The sequence below is a fragment of the Mustela nigripes genome, chromosome 13 (assembly GCF_022355385.1).
Source record: "Mustela nigripes isolate SB6536 chromosome 13, MUSNIG.SB6536, whole genome shotgun sequence".
NCBI lineage: Eukaryota > Metazoa > Chordata > Mammalia > Carnivora > Mustelidae > Mustela > Mustela nigripes.
The window spans coordinates 2,454,835-2,477,480 of NC_081569.1; the positions used below are offsets into that span (position 1 = coordinate 2,454,835).

General features: G+C 40.7%; 1 long non-coding RNA gene across 1 annotated transcript in view; it reads left to right on the forward strand.

Annotated features, from left to right (window-relative positions):
- Nucleotides 1-6,609: 6,609 nt before the first annotated feature.
- LOC132029054 (uncharacterized) overlaps nucleotides 6,610-22,646 on the forward strand; it is a 35,383-nt gene continuing 19,346 nt past the window's right edge. Inside the window, exons 1-2 of the long non-coding RNA XR_009407673.1 lie at nucleotides 6,610-6,874; nucleotides 7,449-7,528. This is a non-coding gene — a long non-coding RNA (uncharacterized LOC132029054). The remainder of the gene's footprint in view (nucleotides 6,875-7,448; nucleotides 7,529-22,646) is intronic.

Here is a 22,646-nt window from a genome sequence, read left to right on the forward strand (position 1 = left end):
ATAAAATAGCAATAATTAAAATGGCAAGGGGGGAAAAAAAAACCCCTCTGTGGAATTTTTATTGCAAGTTTCCAGAAATAGAGAGTGTGTGTCAGTTTATGTAAGACTTTTCTTACTGACAAATTGGGAAAGTTTTAACAACAGGAACTAGGACTAATAGCGATCAAGAAAGAAATGCGTCCTTCCGTTATTCACGACCAGATACCTGGGGTCTTGCTGCCGACTGACCTGCAGGTGTACCCCCACACTCCCTGCATGGACACTGACTGTAACGCCATCCACAGGGAGCAACGGCAGTGAACAGGTCAGAACGCAGACCCGTCTGGATGAGAAGTGTGGCTTTCGTAAGTCACTGTGGAATCAGGGTGAGAGTATCATGCCCCGAGCTTCCAGACTGTTAATTACTTTTAGGAAGTCATTTGGCAGAATGTATCAAATATGTCTATCATTTGAAGTGATCTCTATTTGAAACTAACATTTAACCATGTTACATTTGTACTGAAGGTTCCTGCTGTATGCACAGTGAAGACGAATCAATAACTAGTTCTCACTGGTGCCAGTGAGGCTGACCGTGGACCACATTTTGAGAATCAAGGATCTGTAATACTGCCAAGGAGCTATATGACTACAATCGCTCAACTATATATACATATACATATTATCTTAAGCAAGATACTCTGCTTTATTCAAATGGGAAGTGAAGAGAGCCCCTACCTACTGAGAGTGTTCAAAGGATCCCAGTAGCTACTGCATTTGAGTTCCTGGCAACCATACCGGGCACACTGCTCTTCGAGAGCGTCTGCCCTTGCCTCCGACAGACTGGAGATGGAGTCTTTGTCCTCCCCTGTGACCCGTTAAGCGTGACCTTTGTAATAGGCGGTGGCATAGATCATTAGATCTTTGGGATTAGCAGAATAGATCTAGGACACTTGGGGATGGTGATAATAAGAGCTTACGTTTGTTATAAACATTCGGGTGCACGTGCCCCTTTGGATCACTACGTTTGTATCTTTCGACCAGGCTTGTCTGACTCAAGTGCCCTCACTCTGAACCACTGTTTCTCTTGGGGCATTTTTAAAAAACATTTTTTTCTGAGCTTTTGCAATCAGATCATTTGTTTTGTCTTGCAGATTTTGTTTATTTGTCAGGGAGAGAGAGAGAGAGAGAGAGCAGAAGCAGAGGGAGCAGCAGGCAGAAGGAGAAGCAGGCTCCCCACTGAGCAAAGAGCGTGATGTGGGGATGTGGGACTCCATCCCAGGACTCCAGGATGAGGTCACTAAACCGACTGAGCCACCCAGGTGCCCCTGCAATCATGGGGGTGGTTCCCCCTACGACTCTATCCCAGCCCTCCACAGATATAAGGAAGACCCTTAAATGTTCCTCTTGGAAGGAATAATGTTGTATCTGGCCACAGGAAGAAAAATGCAGCTGTTGATGGCTTGTAAATTCCTCCACAGAGTTGATCAGCAGTTTGCAGCAGTGACAGGACACGGTCACAGTCAAAAAGCATTTGGAAGAAAGGACAATTCTCCCAATGAGCAAAACCGAAGTGGGAGAGTAAGCTTGCAGCATCTGGGTAAAATCAAGAAGTGACTGACTTCCTTTTGTGGGTATAAGCTTACCAACTTCTTAATGCCTCTACCAGGGTCTTTGTCTGTATTCTATGAATCAAGATATTCTTCCATGTAGCCTGGCTCTGGTGGGATTCGCCTCTACGCTGGCGTATATTTGACATAGTCTAGTTTCTTTTTAAGCACGTTGAACAAGCAGAGCTAAGGTGGGATTAAAGAGAGATTTGCATGCGGCCTTTTCCCTTTGTGTTTCATAATGAAAACTTGAATTCCGCTTTCCCAGCCATGTGGTGATGACTTTAGCACAAAAGGTTCTCAGCAGACAGGAGGTGACCTCCTGGGCTGAGGGACAGTACTCTCGTGGAAAATCAAAAACAAGTGCTTATTTTTAGCTATGAAAATGCAATCATTCTGGAGCTCAAATATGCTTTACATTACCTGGAAGAGGGTTTATTGGCACTGGGTCTGTTGTGTAACCGATGAAACCACTGTGTGCCGTAAAAACGCGCTGATGTGAAAAGCGTTCCGATGAGAACAGGCTGATGTCAGAAACAGAGCAGAAGGAGGCCCTTCCGAGGGGTGCAGACTGGAGGGTACACCCTGGTGTGACATGGTTAGAACAAAGGCCCTATTGAACCCTTGGGAAAAGGAACTCAAAGTCAGAGGAATGATGACCTTAACAGCCAGTGGGATCATTTGTCCTGTTTGGCTGCAAACTTGTATTTCCGATTTGCAGTGGTGAGTTGTCTATGAGATCTCGTATGTGTGCTCTCTAGAGTGCCTTTCTCGAGGGAGAGAGCCCCAAATTCCTAAACTGAGAGGGTGGAGAAAAGCTCACAGTGATGCTTGGAGGCAGAGGAGAAACAGGCTTTTTAAAGCAGGTTCACTGGAGCGAACCCTTACTCAAGGTCTCCAAGGAAAACGGGTTGGACCAACTGAGGATGCATTTCTCGATGTTCAGAATTATTGACTTGATCCCTGGAACTTCTGGTCTCGTATCTGTAGCTCCTGGAAATGTTATTCCTCTCATAATACAGGTGCACTATTGGTGGATGTGAGAATTAAAATATTCAATACTAAGACTCCTCTGGAGAGCGTGGGGGCACATCAGCCACAAATACTTCCCTCTTGCTTCTCTAACGTTTGGCTATGATGATCTAGCTCTCTCGTGAACATTTCTGGTTGAATCTGGGATCTCAGGGCAAGTCCTGCCCTCATTGGATATCTCCTTCCAAGATGAGATCTTGCCTGGGTCCCTGTGATTACTTTCTCCTTCATTCTATGAAAAGCCTGGTCTGGGCTTCGGGGACCAGGACCCTCTCTCGTTCATTGTTACTATTTTGTTGTTGTTAGCCACGAGCTCTGTTGCCTGCAAGCAATGCACTGGGAACCCAGAGAAGATATCCAAAATCCCATGCCCAGGCAGGAAGATACAGGAAAAGAAACCCGGAGAGATTCAAAAAGCAATACTGAGATAAAACCTGACATTCATGGAAAAGATTTCCTCTTCCCCAGAAATGTTTTGATCAGCAAAATCCAAAGCTTGTCCTTTGAAATGACTAATAAGACAGATCAATATTAGGCAAATAGGATTGGGAAAGATGAAGCACAACTCACATTAAAAACCAAATGAAAAAACCCACACAGATAAATACGATGTTCGAAAATTGTAACAGGGTACTATGAAAAATGCCACAACACCTTTGAAAACAGAGTTGAAGCAGACCACTTTCCTGGGAAATGTAAAATCAGAATGTGTACAAATTCCCAGACACAGAGGCTCTAGGATTTCCAGATTTGTATGCACTATTGTTTGCACAATTCTGGTTCTCTGTCTCTACCTCTCATGCCTGCTGGACGGACTCAGCCCAACACCCACCTGGGGCGTTGCTCATCTCCGCTGCTTCTCTGTGCGATTTCCTTACCATAAAAGGAGCACTCAGGAGGCGAGCACAAGGGGCACACCTGTCATCGGGGCGTCATTGGGCCACTCTGCACCTGTCCCCGCCTCACACTCTTCAAGTCCAATCAAGGACATTTGCCACTGCCTCTCAACCGTTTCCTGTTTGCCCGTAAGATGTCAGTGACCCACACGTGAGCCCTGAAACCTGAGTTCACATATTGCCCTGCCTTCTCCACCTGCTCAATGACTTGAGTCTATCTCCCACCTGCAAAAGGAGAGACTCCCTGGTGTAGAAAAATGGGTAGAAGGACACGAGGCAACGTGCTATGCGTGCTTTTCTCCCAAGGCAGGCTCACAGATTTTCTTTCCGGGGTGTTAATTTTCCATGGTGAGGCTGGATTGTACTTTTAAGATCATTTACTTTTTCATTCAAAATTAAAACACAAATATTCTCATTAAAAAAAAAAAAATACTCCAGGGGCGCCTGCATGGCTCAGTTGGTTAAGCAGCTGCCTTCGGCTCAGGCCATGGTTCCAGGGTCCTGGGATCGAGCCCCACATCGGGCTTCCTGCTCAGCGGAGAGCCTGCTTCTCTCTCTCCCTCTGTCTACTGCTCTGCATACTTGTGCTCTCTATTCTCTCTGTCAAATAAATAAATAAATAAATCTTTAAAAAAATGATAAAAAAAAAATCAGAATGTGTACAAATTCCCAGACACAGAGGCTCTAGGATTTCCAGATTTGTATGCACTATTGTTTGCACAATTCTGGTTCTTTCTCTCTAAGAGGTCTGTAATAATGTTTCCTTAGAGGGACTTAGTATCCAAATGTATCTTTCCTGTGAATTTCAGTCTCTCCCTCACCCTCTGTGTGTGTCTGTCTGTCTCTGTCTCTGTATCTTTTTGTGTTTTGTGTGGAGGAGGGCTTGACTTTCTAACTCTCCTTACCCTACATTTTTGTCCTGTAAATAATATTTTTCTCATTCAACAGGTTTTGAAGACCTTTGTACAGTGGTCCACATAGACCCTTGATTTTTTTTTTTAATTTTCCTTTTTTTTTTTTTTTTTTTTTTGGTAGGCGCTGAACAATGTGGTGTATTTATTCCAGATCTGACATGTTTCTCCACTTCTGCCTATTACCCACATGGCTGCACTGAACTTACTTGTCCTCTGACATCAGCTGCCTGCGACTCTATCTCTAGGGTAGACACTGAGGAAGGAACCTGCTAAGACATAGAATGTGTACATTTTTCGGCCGAAATCATATTGTAAAGCAGCTTTGGGAATTGACAGTCACAAAAGCAATGAGGAAAAGTAGCCACTTTTTTTTTACAACATCACCAAGACTGGATATAGGAGAGCTGGTTAATCAGATGAGTAAGAAAACTACGAGTTTTGGGGTGCCTGGGTGGCTCAGTGGGTTAAGCCGCTGCCTTCAGCTCAGGTCATGATCTCAGGTCCTGGGATCAAGCCCCACATCGGGCTCTCTGCTCAGCAGGGAGCCTGCTTCCCTTCCTCTCTCTCTGCCTGCCTCTCTGCCTACTGTGATCTCTCACTGTCAAATAAATAAATAAAATCTTAAAAAAAAAAAGAAAGAAAACTACGAGGTTTTGTTCTAACCTGCATATTCTCATTACTGGGGAGACCGAGCATCTTTCCCTGTGTGAGTCATTGGTACCTCATTTTTGAGTACTAGGACTACCTGTCCATGAATTTTGTCCATTTCCCCATTAGGATTCTTTATTTCTTTCTGAAACAAATATCCTTCTATGTTCTGAACTTTAATTTTACTGTGGGCTGTGTACCCAGCAGCAATGATTTCGGCTACTGCCTAGGGCCATCTTGTCTCAAATGCCAGCACCTGGTTCTGTGATGTTTGGCCCAACGCAGAAAAGCAGAGACCCCAGACAACCCCATCTGCTCTTCTGTGGGGTCCCCACCAAGCATCCTGATGACTGCCCTCGGCCACCTCCCTTCCTGCCCCTCCAGCGTCTGCTCCCCAGGCTTGTCCGTAGCTCCAGAACCCATCTGTCCTTCCAACGGTCTTCCCCACATCTGCTTTTGCCCACAAGTCCTCCTCCAGTCTGAGTCCATAGTCTTTTCCCCTTTGGGGAATCCTTATAGTCTTTTTCTTTTTAAAATTTTACTTTCTGTTCCTCAACCAGGGCACCTGGAGGGCTCAGTTGATTAAGCGACTGCCTTTGGCTCAGGTCAGGATCCCAGGGTCCTGGGATCGAGTCCCACATTACACTCCCTGCTCTGCCAGGAGTCGGCTTCTCCCTCTCCCTCAGCTGCGCCCCCTGCCTGTGCGCTCTCTCTCTCTCTCTCTCTCTCTCTTTCTCTCTTTGCCAAATAAATAAATAAAGTCTTTTACAAAAATGCATTCCATCGGGGGTATCACCCAGAGAGAGATCCTGCTGCAAAGTCTCGTCTAAATTAGTCATTATAATCAGGTCTCTTCCACTATAATAACAAGAGCTATACGTTATGGTGAAAATTTCATATTCATCTGCAAAACAGCCCTGTAAGGTAAAAGCTATTTTTATCCCACTTTGCATATAGGAACTATTTTAATACTCAAAGCACACAGTATTTATCCCTCCTGCTGCACAAAACGTTGCAGGAACATCCCGTTTGGTTGACATTTTGCGGTGGCCGGCCCCCACGGGGAAATGACAGACTCTGAATGACCACCAGACCGGAGCGTCCTCCCTCCCAAACCTATTGGCGAGAGCTGGGGCTACACTGTGTCCCCCGCACCCTCCATCCCCCAAGGGTTTCATGTGTCTGAAGTCATGACTCTCCACCACGCCCTCGGGGGAAGGGTTCTTATGGACCCCTCCACGCCCCAGCCCAACCCAAGTCCCTGCACACACACACCCCCCCCCCCCCCATGGTTCCCCAGGCACAGAGCAGGTAAAGCAACCACACAAAGCTAACGGCGCTGGGGCTGGGAGGGTCAGGACTGGACCCCAGCCAGGAAAGTGCTGGAGTTTTCTCCTCAACCACAAGGAGGCAAACCGTGGCTGGTTTTGCACAATCCGCAAGCTTGGAGTGTTTGGGGGAATTTTCCAGGGCTTGTGAAAACAAACAAAAGCAAAGCAGAGCACGTGACGGAGGCTGTGTATGGCCCACACAGTCTGAAGTGCTCAGTGTCTGGCCCTTCACGGGAAGGAGCTGCCAGGCCCTGCCCTGAACCAGGCTGCGGCGGGGACCGCGGATGAGCCCAGGCCCGCTTCCATGACCTTGCAGTCGGGAGCTCATCCCAGAAGCCTGTTTGACGGTGACGGCCATGACAGGGGACGCTGGCGTTTGTGCCTGCAAACCCCCATGTGAGGGACAGGGAAAGAAGGCGTGTTTCTGCCACCTCCCATCTCGGCTCTCCTCTCCCGGCTTTGCAAGAGTAAGTTAAAACTAAGACAAAGAAATCACTCTGTTATCAACATAGTATCTTTCCTTGTCATCGGTTAGATCTAGAAATATAAATATTGACATAGACATTTCCAGAGTTGTGATTATACCAAATGTACAACATTTTATTCTGCTTTATTTCACTTGACGTGATAACATGAGTACTTAACATTTGCTGAAAACATCTTTTTAGTAATTACATTATATTCTAAGGCAAAAACCCAGCATCATTGATTAACTCATTCAATTAGTGTTGGAGAGGAATATCGTTTGCAACATTGTATAGTTTTTAATAAGACTTCCATGAACATTTGTAAGCACAGAGGTTGTAGGATGATTTTTCCGATGGTAGAATTCTAAAAGTCATCATAAGGCATGAATGTGTTTCGAGTTCTTGTTTTGCATCACCAACACAGCTTCCAAAAAAGTGAAGTTGATTCGAGCTTTTACACACACGCACCCGAGTTTTTCTGTTTCGCTTGTTTCATGCATGTTTCTTAGTACAGCAACTCTCTGAATGTGTAAATTCTGCCCATGTGATTGTTAAAAATGCTATTTTACTGGAGGAAGCGTCATGGAGCGTACACTTTGGAGCCCGAGACCTTGACACGGATTTCCTGGAACTTGCCAGGTGTGGGGTCCATAGGTGAGTCATTGACCTTTCCCTGGGTCTCAGTTTCCTGGCCAGTGACATTCGAGATATGACACCTGCTTGGTGGGCCTTTTGTGAGGATTAGAACTAATAGAGATAAGGAGAGGAGCCGCAGGGTCAGCAAACCTTCCAGCTTCCATCATTTGATTGGCCGGCCACAGCCACCCTGACTGGAGCTGTCTGATCATGACCGTAGGTTCTTTGAGCTGAAAGTGTCAAGTTCTCCTTGAAAATGTTGGGAGTCCCCCCTGTGTAGGCTCTTCGGGTGGATGAGAGCAGGGAGGTCAGGAGGTGAGGCCCCCGGACAACTGTTCCTAGAAGGCCCATGGGCTGTAAGCATCCGAGGCAGAAGCCAGTCCCTCCCAGAAGAGTGAGGACAGCCTGACTCCCAGCCAAGGGGCCACACCATGCAGGGGTTCCGTGAGGAGGGGCACAGGGAGAATGCTTGAGGAAGAGAATATCTGAACTCTAATTTATATTGGCTTTTTAATTTAAGGAGATTTTAAAAAAATAAACTAAGCTAGACTACTATTCCCGTAGAGATCCTGGCATTCTCAGTTGGCCACGTGCTAACCAGTCAGGGACAGGAAGACTCTTGACGTAAGAAAGGAAGTTGCACCAGGGGGAACAGCTGAGCATGTGCTCACGTATCTGTCACCGTTTTCTGGTTTCGTTTTGAGCAGTGTTTTGTTTTGAGCACCGTTTTCTGGTTTTGTTTTGTTTTGTCCCTGAGCAGGGAGCCTGATGCGGGGCTCAATCCCAGGACCCTGGGATCATGCCCTGAACCAAAGGCAGACGCTTAACAACTGAGCCACCCAGGCGCCCCCTATCTGCCACCTTTGAAAGTGCATTTCAAGAGTCCCTGCCAAGCGAGTTCACAGATCATAATCTTAAGTGGAGCATGTATGGACACGTACAGACACAGAGTCAGTCTAAGTTTCCTCGTAGAACTATATTTTATATACAATTGTACAAATGTGTGTGCATATGTATCACAATATATAAAGGATTGTTTGTATCTGTAGAAATATATAAAGTGTAACTAATACTTAGATGTATAAAATTGTGTTCAAAATTTCGTATCTGATGTAAGAACATACATAATCCCGATCACGACAGGGTTATACATATGCATAGAGTTGTGTTTAGTGACTACATAGACGATGTTGTCAGTGTGTGTATATAGAAACACACAGAACTTATGTGTCCATGGAAAGTATCCCATGTGCCAATGCATATGTATATACATTATTTTGCATATACATATAATGTGATGAAAGGATATTTTGTAAGAAAATGTTTCTGGATCGAATTATGTGTATCTGCAAAAGCTTATATATGTGGGTCTGTGTCTATGCCACATAGTCTGTAACCACAAAGGTTCTTTGATTTCCCTGCAGCAATATACTTGGAAAGTTTTCAAAACTGAAGATGTCTGGGAATTTTTAGTTTTAAGTAGATGGATATTCCAAATTCGCTCTTTCTGTGATGCTAAATGACTCAGAGGACCTCATCAGTAGGTATTATAAATGCATAATCTGCTCCTTCAAAATGAAAATCAAGTTTTAACAGTGATCAAGAAGGTAACAACTTTTCGGAAGAATCTCTTATCATGGAGAGAGCGCAAATAATGATGTTTGGAATCATTTTTATTGTTAGGCAGTTTTGTTCCTAAATATAAGGGAGTTACCCACAACAACATTCAGGTCTGTGGGCTCTAAAAACATGGAAGCGGAATTTTCTGGTTAATACTAAGTATCTACAGTGGGCTTTGAACCCATTAAAAACACGCAAACACCACATCCCCTTGGGATAAATTTGCAAGAGCCCCTGATTCCCACAAGGAGCATGTTAGTCCAATTCAACAAAGTACCATGCATAATTGGGGAACCAATCTAGCCCATTTTAGCCAAGGATGCATTGATTCCTTTTTGATCTTTCAACCTTTGTGAAAGAGTGCCTCAGTTCTGAGAAGCATGAAGACAAACTATCGAAGATAAACTGAATTTAGAAGCATCTTTGAAAGTCTGTGTTAAAGATGTCAACCAATGTTTTCCAGAAAGGACACATCATCTCACAAAACATTGTTGATATTCAGTAACAGGATTGGTCATATTTACAGAGGACAAAATAAGTTGTACAGGTGAAACGTGATGTTAAGAACTTGTTAATTCATCTCTTCCTCATCCTGTAAAAATGTCTTTGATGTATAATTGACATATATTAGTAAGGTAAGGCATGTAATCTATAAACACATACAAATGTGCTCACATATAAAATTATGCGCACACACAATCTCAATGTGTGTGTATATGATAACACAATACATGCACATGTGTGTGTATGTGTACATATGTACGCGTACACACACGTGGATTATATACATAATTGTTCTTAATGCTTGGGGAGAAGATCGAGGATGTGTTTGGAAATACTGCCTTCAGGAGAGCGGGTCAGAAAAGACAAATGCTTTCCTGAGTACACATGGGTAACTTGCTGGGCACACAGCTCAGTTACGGGCTTTTCTCCATCACTTTCCTGTTGAGAGACACCGTGACAACTGTTCCCGGTGTGTCAAGGTAAAGTAAAGGGAAGACCAAACTCTGGGCCTTCCTGTCACTTTCTCCAAGTCTTGATAAGTCAACCACTTAGTTGTGAGGTCTCGGCTGATCACAGCACCATGCTGGGCCTCAGGTTCCTTTCCTGTGAGATGCACGTGACACCAGCTCTCCCGTCCCGCTTCTGCAGATGTCTTGAGGACCAAACGCTGTCCCGTGTGGAGTGAACTTCTCCTCCTTCCTTCTGTGCATCAGGTGAATGTTTCTCAAAGTCGAACTCTAGAGCCTTGTCAAAAAGGCAGAAGCATGAACTGTGGGATGGAAATGAGGAGAATATAAATAATGAATCATCTAACAAAGGAATGTCACGGCCCGTGCCTCCCGCAATTAGGGCTTCTAGCACATTTTATTTTTCTTGATTTCTCTACTCATCCGCAGTGCTTCTGTAATAAACTGGCTACTGTTCTTGAATGAGTGGAAAAACTATTTGCTGAAGGCAAAGACTTGATAACAGTCGCACAGAATTGTGGGGCTTCTCTGACATAGGCTGTTCTTCAAGTCGGAGGCTGGATTCTCATATATCCCATACACCAAGGCCCTGCAGGAACATTCTGAAGACTCGCCTGCGCACTGTCAATTACCTTGTAGAGCGTGTATGATTAATGGCAGAGATTGCTTTCTGACTTCCTTGCCATGATCCGTTTCCATCCATTAGGACATTACATTATCCACTTGGGCAAAACAGGAATCGTAAATAAAATACTGATTTTAAAAAATCACCCATGGCTTTACATGAAAAACACAATTCCTAAAAAGTAAAACTTCTTCTAAACTGAAGTGAGAATTTAGGCCATTTCAAGGACCCGGGGTAGTGCGGTGATCAAACAAATATGTTCGGAGGCAGTTTCCTTTTATGATAATGTTATTTTTGGGATCTCAAAATCATTTGCTCTTTGAATTTATCATTATGGTGTTGCACACGTTTGGATCCATTTCTATCTTTTATTAAAGCAAAGGAGTGTATGTTTTTAAAACCACAAATTGTCTTTCTTGCTGCGCGGTGGAGAGATTAGGTCTCTGTTTCCAAAACAAAAGTGAAGACCATTCAGCAAGGGAGCAATTCTAGATGAAGACACTGTTACCAGACATGATGCAGTGTCTTTCAATAATGTTCCTTTTCTTTGCAGTGTAATAGAGGGAATTTGAACCTCTGTGACAAGGGAGACACTAGATATTTGTAAAAGCATAAACTTGTCTCTCTAAATGGGATAATGTGAGACAAATGTTTGTATCTATTATGATAGATGATCAGCTCTCTTGGACGGGCTTCACCCCAACATCTGAGGAGGATTACAGCTTGGCCAGGGAGGAGCTGGCTGTCCTTATAAAAATAAAGTGGAGTGCTGAGAAGCCGCATCCCTGAACGGAACATTACCCTTGAAAGGATGCTGATTAAAAGGAAGGGTGGTGAACTTGGCCATGTGCTGACCTCACTTTCAAAGCTTACGGAGATCCTCAAACAGAGAAGGAAAAGATGATTCTCCCAAGGTGAAAACGTATCATGGGGAAGTCAATCTACAGCTCATCTACACCTATGCTCGTGTACCACCCCCTCCAAAGAAGCTCGCATCATAACTGGTGAGCTCACTCCCATGCTGAGACAGCAGGGTAAGAGCACCAGCAGTGTGGATGTTCGTGCCTGATTTCCCCAAGTCTCAGTGAATGGTATAGGAATGGATGTCCTGATTCATGAGCCCCTGCCCACCGAGGATCTCTGCCTTCTGGTCCCTCACTGACACTCGTTCCCCAAGCATCTGACTTGAGATATGAGCACCCAGCCCTGCAGGGAAATGCTCTGTGCCAGCTGGGCTTAGTACACCAGTTGGGAAAAAGAGAGGGTGGTGTAAGATTCTCTTGACGGTCTCCTTTGACTTAAAAATTCTGTCGGTTCTCTCATCCTCTTGGTCAAGTACATACCGTTAGGAAATATCTCTGTGACTTGCTTTGGCCAGTGAAATGTGAGTGGAAAGGGGACAGATTATGTGTGCTTGCTTTGAGAAAGAGGGCATGAAAGCATTTTAAACTCAGTACTCCGTGGTTTCTCATGATTTCCTGGGAATCAGAGTAGTAAGTACCTGGGCTGAAACTCAGTAGGAGAGGCTGAGGGGTGACCCTCCCCTTGCAGAAGGTGGACTGCTGTAGGCAGGGCTAAGGTGTTCCTGTTAAAGGGGCTCTAAGGAACTGTGGTGCCATGAGACTATTTAATAGTGGGGCACATCAGTAGCCAAAACCCAGGTAGTCCCCTGATCCCCGATAGGGTAGAACACTCACTTGCAAGAACAATGCACTTTGGGATGCATGGGGATGGTTTCTAGGGGCAATCAATCAAAACTAAAATTAGGGCTGTCCAAGAAACTTCTAGCTTGAGAACCATCTAACTTAAATGTATTTTAGTCTAAACTCATTAGGCTCAGATTTACTCCTTCAAAACCCCTGAGGCTAGGACTTTCATTCTGTCCCACAAGTAGTCCATCCCATCAGTGGATAGCTCTGCAAGATGAATTGTTTATTGTTACCATCCTTCTGCTCTCTGAGGGCTTCAAAAAGAGGTAGAACTTTTTCACTTCCATAGACCCCTCACTATTTGATGACTCTGGTCATGAACACTGTCCCCACAATCCATTCTTCCTCTCCCCATTGCCTCTACATGGCTGCCATGCCTTTGGTTAAAATTATATTATTTAGCCAATGATTAATTTACAAAAGTAATATAATAATCTACTTTTATAAAACTTAAAGCAATAGAAGCATGTCTAAGATAAAGATAAAAGGCTGAAATCCCCTTTTATCACCCTCCACCTGTCTTCCCCATCTCTTCAGAGGTAAACATTTTTTGTAACACTTTGGTGCAGAGCTTTCCAGGTTGTATTCCATCCTCCATGTACATATACAAACAGAGAACTTTTTTCTCATTTTTATATAAATGGAATGATAATACAGGTTTATGTATTTCCACTTATTTGTGTATTTCCATCAAACACTTGTTTTAAAGATGTTCCTATAGCAGAACTTATAAAGATGCCTCATTCTTTTTTTTTAAATTACTGATAAATCTTTTTTTTTAAAGATTTATTTATTTATGCATTTGACAGATGGAGATTACAAGTAGCAGAGAAGCAGGCAGAGAGAGAAGAGGAAGCAGGCTCCCCACTGAGCAGAGAGCCTGATGCGGGGCTTGATTCCAGGACCCTGGGATCATGACCTGAGTCAAAGGCAGAGACTTTAACCCACTGAGCCACCCAGGTGCCCTGAGATGCCTCATTCTAAGTAATGGCTGTAGAAGTGTCTCATAGTACCACTGTACCATAATTTACTAACATTCCCCTATGGAGAACCATTTAAGTGGTTTTCAATTTTTCACCCTCGTAAACAATGCTGAAATAAACATATCTCTATATGCATCTTGGTACATATGTTCAAATATTTCTTACAGGATAGATTTCTAGTAATGGAATTGCTGTTTAGAGTGATATGGAAATTTAACTTTTATAGAGTCTATCTCAGTGTCCTCCTCTTACTGTGCAGTCTCTATGCCATGCTAATTTGCAAACCCATAAATAGCACATACAATTGTCCAATTTCACACAACAGCATGCTTAGCCTAAGGTGACATAGACAGATACTGGTTGCAGAAGCAGATTGCTACCAGTATAACAGAACATAAGATATATAGCTTTGGCCTCAGGGCCAGACAGTGGTGAGTGATGTATGGAGACTGAAGAGATAGTAACCCACATTACACAGTGGTGAAACATCTGGTCAGTTTGTTTCTCGGATAACTTGGGAAGCAGATAGTACATCAAATGAGCTTATGACTTTAGGCAAAGAGAGTGGGAAACAGAATGCTAACAGCGAGACTTGGTTGTTACTGACTGCATTTGGCAAGGTACTAAGACAAAGGGATGAACTCATAAAAGGATCACCAGTTTAAAGAGATTTAAGGAACTGATGTCTAGGGATTCCTGGATTGAAAAATGGAAGATACAACTATTCCTCATCTCCAGTTCTTTGAACAATAAAGACCAAATAATATTCAGCCTTGTCCAGTGGCAATGAGCACACTTAGCACCCTAGGGCAAGCACTAAGAACAACCCAACCCCATGTATACTATCATATGATCTCCCTGATATGAGGAAGTGGTGATGCAACATGGGGGCTTAAGTGGGTAGGAGAAGAATCAATGAAACAAGATGGGATTGGGAGGGAGACAAACCATAAGTGACTCTTAATCTCACAAAACAAACTGAGGGTTGCTGGGGGGAGGGGGGTTGGGAGAAGGGGGGTGGGGTTATGGACACTGGGGAGGGTATGTGCTTTGGTGAGTGCTGTGAAGTGTGTAAACCTGGTGATTCACAGACCTGTACCCCAGGGGATAAAAATATATGTTTATAAAAAATAAAAAATTTTAAAAAATACACAGATTTTTAAAAATTAACAAAAACTAAAACCAAGAAGAAATGGAAAGACCGATAATTTCTAGTGCACTACAGAAACAACTGGTAGTTGACTTACCACAAAGAGACTGCCAGGGCCAGATGTATTCCAAGCAAGTCCCAGCTCTTTTAGGAAAGAGCTTTTATTCCCACTTTATACAAAATATTCTATAGAATCGATAAGGAGAGAATAGTTTCACTTCAATCTATTAAGCCAGTTAAAATTGATACCCTGCAAAAAAGAATATCATTAGAAAGAAATATTATAGGCCAAGCTTATACATGAATGTAAACACAAAAATTCTAAACGAAATATGAGTAAACTGAAATCAGCAACATATAAAAAGATACAATGAAAGTGTTGGGGTTATTCCAGACATTTAAGTGGTTTCACACTGGAAAAAAATCTATACAGGTAAATGCCGAAGGAATGATGTAATTTGAAATTCACCATAGTGCAGCTTCTAATGAAATAGTGTGTCTTAGCAAAAATCTATCAGTAGACTCTGAAACCACTAGGTGAGAGATTGTTGGAAGTTTAGCACATAAAGATGAGGCTGACACCATCCGAACCCCAGGGATCAATCTTAGCTTGACTTAGATCAACAACAGGACCCGACAAGGGGGACACAGCACCCCCTGGGAAGTCTTCTTAACAAAGCTGAACCTGAATTGAGAACCTTGTATCTGAACTATCAGTTTACAGGAAATACAAGGGAGAAACAAGATAGATGATGGTATAGGGGAACAGTCTGCCAAATCCTTGACCTAGTTTCCACAAGTCAGTGACATAAAGAAAAGAAAGGAATATTTTTGTAGAATAAGAAAAGAAACAAAACAAAAGAAAAATGTCCTTCAAGGACATTCTGAAATATTTAATGGGTGGAACAGCATGCCCTCTGTCTTACCATAATCAAATAATGGGTATAATGGAGGGAATAATTGAAATAAGATTAACAAAATGCTAATAGGGTTTGTCACTAGATGCTGGGCACATGGAGATTCATTTATACCACACTACTCTCACACATATTTGGAAATTTTTATGATAAAAAGTTAAAAAAAATTAAGTGTCATTACTCAGAGAATCAGATTAAATAAGGGGGAATATGATTACCTTGATAAACACCAAAAACATTTATTAAAAGTCAATATCCAAGCATGATACAAAAAATCCTTAGTATACTAGAAATAGAAGGGATGTTTTTATATCTGTTAAAGGATTTCTATTTAAAAAAAACTATATCAAAATATTATAGTTACTGCTAAAATGCTAATAATCCATTCAAAAAGGAACCAAATGATACTTATTATCACTTCTTTTTTAAAATCATTTTTTTTTTTTTTTAGATTTTATGTATTTACTTGAGAGAGGGAGAAACAATGACAGAGATAGCTAGAGAGAGCACACACAGAGAGGAGAGGAAGAAGCAGGCTTCCCCTGAGCAAGGAGTTTGATGCAGGACTCCATCCCAGGACCCTGGGATCATGGCCCAAGACGAAGGCAGAGGCTTAACCGATGGAGCACCCAGGCACCCCTCACCACTTCTTGACAAAGGTTTATTGTATATACTAGTTAGGACAAAAAAGTATACCAACATATATACTGTACACATTCATACACATACTCACACAAACAGATAAATAGTCTTTAAGTTAAAGTGTTAAGTGAGGATTTGAAAAGTAATAAACAAAAGTGTCATTATTTAGAAATTATGACTATCTATAAAATCCCAAATAATTGACAGATAAATTGTTAGAACTGATAAAAAGAATACTTATAAGATCAATATACAAAATGAGATCAATATATAAAAATTCATTGCAGATTCTATAGACAACAACAATTTAAAAATGTGATTTTCAAATCTGATTTGTAATAGTCATGTATGCACGCACATCCCATCCCCTAGGAATAAATTTAACAAGAGATTTGTAAGACTTGCATGAAAATAGTAATTAAATTCTACTGTGAGACATTAAAAATGCGCATGTTCCTACCCCACCTTCATGGATACCAAGTTTTTATATTAAAAAAAAGTCAATTCTTCCCAAATTAATTTATGGATTTAACATAATTACAATCTGAATATCCATAATTTCTTTCAGGAACTTGTCAAGCTCACTTTAAAAGTATTCTCAGGAATAGTTCCTGAATAAAGAGAATGAAGTGGGGGAAATTGCCACATCAAATAAAACACCTGTGAAGCTACCCTCAGGTGATGTGGACACAAGTGTAGAGAAACTGACCATTGGCCATAATAGTGAAACCAGAAACAAAGCCACGCAAACACATCTGAGGTACACAGCAGATAACCAAGGAAATTACAGAATAGTCAATGGTTCTGGAACAACTGATTATTCTCGTGAAAAAAATGAAATTGATTTCCAATCTCATTCACAAAAAAACAATTTCCATTAGATTTAAGTCAAAAATATACAACACTCTTAAAAGAAAACAGAAGTAAATATTTTTATGATCTTAAAATACAGAAGATCTATTTAAACAAGACAAAGCATTAACCCTTAAAAATAGTTCACTGATTCAATTGCATGGCTATTAAGACATCGCCAAAGTTAGAGTCAAAAATAAGTAACAAAGGGGAAAACTATATGTGCTAAATATAATACTTGAATGCTTAACCAGAACAAAGAATCCTATAAATGAATTTGAAAAAAATAAGCAAAGTCACCCAAGTGTGTGCTTCTCTGGCTTTAAGGAACAAACATATCCCTTCGGATTGTGTTTTAGTGGCAGCTGTCTCTGTAACAGGGACCGAGATTCTGCATTTCTAGCAACCTCTCAATGCATCTGCCATCAGCACGTTCAATGGCAAGGCAATGCGAAAATCAACAGAAGACCTAAATGAGAATTTCATCAAAAAGGAACCACAAGGGGCCAATTAAAAACAATGAAATTATGTCCAATTTCATTAGTTGCAAAATTTGAAAATTCTGACAATTCCAAAGCTTGCCAGGAGAGTGAATTAACAAAAACTCATACACAGATAGTGGAAGTTGGCTTTTGTTTGATTAGTAAAGTCCCTTCGTTTATAGAACTAGTAAATTGTTATTTACTAATATAATAAAATATGATATAGCAGTGAAATGAATAAATTACACACACACAAAACCACATGGGTACATTTTAAAGTATAATTTTTGGAGGAAAAAAATAAAACAAATTATAGAAAGCTCAAAGTTAGGCAATTTTAAAAAATAAAAATAAATACTACATTGCTTGGGGATGTGTATATATGATACTATTTTAAAAAGAAAAAAAAAAGTTGGAATTATGGTCAACTCTGGAAGAGAGGCACACATAAGAAAGTATCCAGAAGGCACCCATGGTTGTAGTAATATTCCAGTGATGTATGTTACATTCTGATTTCACAGATATTCCTGTAACTAATACATTTCATAATATATGTCTGTTATGTACATCATTTTGTATGTATCCTATGTTTATAATAACAAAAATTTAGTCATATTCTATCCCTTCATTGTATTTAACCTTATTTTTTGTATACATACATGTTTTTCTTTCTTTAAAAATTTGGATACAGTTTCTTCTAACATATCAAAATATGCCCTAAATCTAGCATATGTCTTTGTTCTAGTCTCCTGCCTGATCACATTCTTTCATCGTTTTTTTTCCCTTTTCAACCTACTTCTTATTAATTCCTTTTTTAGTGCTCTGTGCCTTAGTGCTTTTAAAATTTTCATCTTCACAGTTATATTCCATCCCTTCATCATGCTTACCCTTATTTTTGTATATATATGTTTTGCTTTCTCTAAAATTTTAGGAGGTAGTTTCTTCTAACAGATCAAAATACACCCTAAATCAAGTGTGTAGCTCTGTTCTATTCATCAGTTTAATTATATATATACATACATATATATATATATATATAGAGAGAGAGAGAGAGAGAGATGTGTGTGTGTGTGTGTGTGTATAATTTTTTTCTTCTTTCTTCTCCCAAGTTAGTTTCAAGTATCTTCCAATTTGGTCACTGTATATTTTTCTGGGGTCATTGCTACCTTTTTTGTATTTTGTTCTCTCATTCATCTATTATCAAAATGAAAAGGCAGAAAAACTCACCTCAAAAAAAAAAAAAAAAAAAGAAAGAAAAAAAGAATAGAAAAGAACAGCCTAGCTGTACTGATGGTTAGGGATCTAATCAATATGGACATTAGTAAGATGTCAGAACTAGAGTTCAGATTGAGAATTATCAAGATGCTAGTTGGGATTGAATAAAGCATGGAAGATACTAGAGAATCTCTTTCTGGAGAAAAAAAAATCCCTTTCTGGAGAAATAAGAGAACTGAAATCTAACCAAGTTGAAATCAAAATAGCTATTAATGAGGTGCAATAAAAAAATGGAGGCTCTTACTACTAGTATAAATGAGGTAGAAGAGAGAATTAATGATATAGAAGACCAAATGATGGAGAATAAATAAACTGAGAAAGAAGAGAGAAAAACAACTACTGGACCACAAGGGGAGAATTTGAGAGATAAGTGATACCATAAGATGAAAAAATATTAGAATAGTTGGGATCCCAGAAGAAGAAGGGGGGGGGTCAGAAGGTATACTGGAGCAAATTATAGCAGAGAATTTCCCTAATTTGGCAAAGGGAACAAGCATCAAGACCCAGGAGGCATAGAGAACCCCTTTCAAAATAAATAGAAATAGGTAAACACCCCATCATCTAATAGTAAAACTTACAAGTTTCAGTGACAAAGAGAAAACCCTGAAAGCATCTTGGAACAAGGGGTCTATAATATACAATGGTAGAAATATTAGATTGGCAGCAGACCTATCCATAGCGATCTGGCAGGCCAGAAAGTACTGGCATGATATTGAGAAAAATATATCCACAGAGACTTGGCAGGGCAGAAAGGACTGACATGATAAATGAAAAAAATATGCATCCAAGAATACTATATCCAGCTAGGCTGTCATTGAATATAGAAGGAGAGATAAAAAGCTTCCAGGACAAACAAAACTAAAACAAAGTTTAAGGGTTTTGTTGTTGTTGCTGTTGTTCCAGGACAAACAAAAACTAAAAGAATTTGCAAACACCAAACCAGCTCTCCAGGAAATATTGAAAGGGGTCCTCTAAGCAAAGAGAGAGCCTGAAGTAACAGGCCAGAAAGGAACAGAGACAATATACAGTAATGGCCACCTTACAGGCAATACAATGGCACTAAATTCGTATCTTTCAATAGTTACCCTGAAGATAAATGGGCTAAATGCCCCAATCAAAAGACACAGGGCATCAAAATGGATAAGAAAAACAAGAGCCATTGATATGCTGTCTGCAAGAAACTCATTTTAGACCTTAAGGCATCTCCAGATTTAAAGTGAGGGGGTGGAAAACAATTTACCATGCTAATGGTCATCAAAAGAGCTGGGGTGGCAATCTCTGTATCAGATAAATTAGATTTTAAGCCAAAGACTATAATAAGAGAAATTAATGAACTAGAAATCAAAAGAAGAGTAGAACACATCAATGAAACTAGGAACTGGTTCTTTGAAAAAATTAATAAGATTGATACACCACTGGCCAGACTTATCCAAAAGAAAAGAAAAGGACCCAAATTAATAAAATCATGAATGAAAGAGGAGAGATCACAACCAACACCAAAGAAATACAAACAATTATAAGAACATATAATCAGCAACTGTACACCAGCAAATTTGACAAATTTGTTATTGATGTATTGTATCACATTGACCAATACAATCAATCAATGGGGGAAAAGGATGAATTTTTAGAGACATATAAACTACCAGAGCTGAACCAGGAAGAAGTAGAAAACATGAACAGACTCATAACCAGTAAGGAGATTGAAACAGTCATCAAAAATCTCCCAACGAACAAGAGCTCAGGGTCAGACGGCTTCCCAGAGGAATTCTATCAAATATTTAAGGGAGAATTAATACCTATTCTCCTGAAACTGTTCCATAAAATAGAAATGGAAGGAAAACTTCCAAATTCACTTTATGAGGCCAGCATTACCTTGATCCCAAAACCAGACAAAGACCCCATCAAAAGGGGGGATTACAGACCAATATCCTTGATGAACACAGATGCAAAAATTCTCACAAAAATACTGGCCAATAGGATCCAACAGTATATTAAAAGGATTATTCACCACGACCAAGTGGGATTTATTCCTGGACTGCAAGGTTGGTTCAACATCTGCAAATCTATCAATGTGACACAATACATTAATAACAGAAAGAACAAGAACCATATGGTACTCTCAATAGATGCCAAAAAAGCATTTAACAAAGTACATCATCCTTTCTTGATCAAAACACTTCAGTGTAGGGATAGAGCATACATACCTCAATATCATCAAAGCCTTCTATGAAAAACCCACAGTGAATATCATTCTCAATGGGGAAAAACAGAGCTTTTCCCCTAAGGTCAGGAACACAGCAGGGCTGCCCACTATCACCACAGCTATTCAACATAGTACTAGATGTCCTGGACTCAGCAATCAGACAATATAAAGAAATAAAAGGCATCTGAATGGGCAAAGAAGAAGTCAAACTCTCACTCTTTGCAGATGATATGAAACTTTATGTGGAAAATTCAAAAGACTGCACTCCAAATCTGCTAGAACTCGTATAGGAATTCAGTAAAGTGTCAGGATATAAAATCAACACACAGAAATCACTTGCATTTCTATACACCAACAGCAAGACAAATAAAAGAGAAATTAAGGAGTTGATCCCATTTACAATTGCACCCAAAACCATAAGACACCTGGGAATAAAACTAACCAAAGAGGCAAAGAATCTGTACTCAGAAAACTAGAAAGTACTCATGAATGAAATTAAGGAAGACACAAAGAAATGGAAAAATGTTCCATGCTCATGGATTGGGAGAACAAATATTGTGAAAATGTCTATGCTACCTAAAGCAGTCTACACATTTAATGCAATCCATATCAAAATCCCATCAATTTTTTTCTAATAAGTGGAATCAATAATCCTAAAATGTATATGGAACCAGGAAAAATCCCAAATAGCCAGAGGAATGTTGAAAAAGAAAACCAAAGATGGCGGCATCACAATTCTGGACTTCAAGCTCTATTACAAAGCTGTCATCATCAAGACAGTACAATACTGGCACAAAAACAGATACATACATCAGTGGAACAGAATAGAGAGCCCAGAAATAGACCCTCAACTCTAGGGTCAACTAATCTTTGACAAAGCAGCAAAGAATGTCCAATGGGGAAAAAAAAACCAGCCTCTTCAACAAATGGTGTTGGGAAAATTGGACAGCCACATGCAGAAAAGTGAAATTGGACCATTTCCTTACACCACACACAAAAATAGACTCAAAATGGATGAAGGACCTCAATGTGAGAAAGGAATCATCAAAATCCTTGAAGAAAACACAGGCAGCAACCTCTTCGGCCTCAGCTGCAGCAAATTCTTCCTAGGAACATCGCCAAAGGCAAGGGAAGCAAGGGCAAAAATGAACTATTGGGACTTCATCAAGATCAAAAGCTTTTGCACCGCAAAGGAAACAGTTAACAAAACCAAAAGATGACTGACAGAATGGGTGAAGATATTTGCAAACAAGATATCAGATAAAGGGCTAGTATCCAAAATCTATAAAGAGTTTACTAAACTCAACACCCAAAGAACAAAGAATCCAATCAAGAAATGGGCAGAGGACATGAACAGATATTTCTGCCAAGAAGACATCCAGATGGCCAACAGACACATGAAAAAGTGCTCCACATCACTCGGCATCAGGGAAATACAAATCAAAAACACAATGAGATACCACCTCACACCAGTCAGAATGGCTAAAATTAACAAGTCAGGAGATGGCAGATGCTGGCGAGGATGCAGAGAAAGGGGAACCCTCCTACACTGTTGGTGGGAATGCAAGCTGGTGCAACCACTCTGGAAAACAGCATGGAGGTTCCTCAAAAAGTTGAAAATATAGCTACCCAGGAATTGTACTACAGAATATTTACCTAAAGATACAAACATGGTGATCTGAAGGGGCACCTGCACCCGAATGT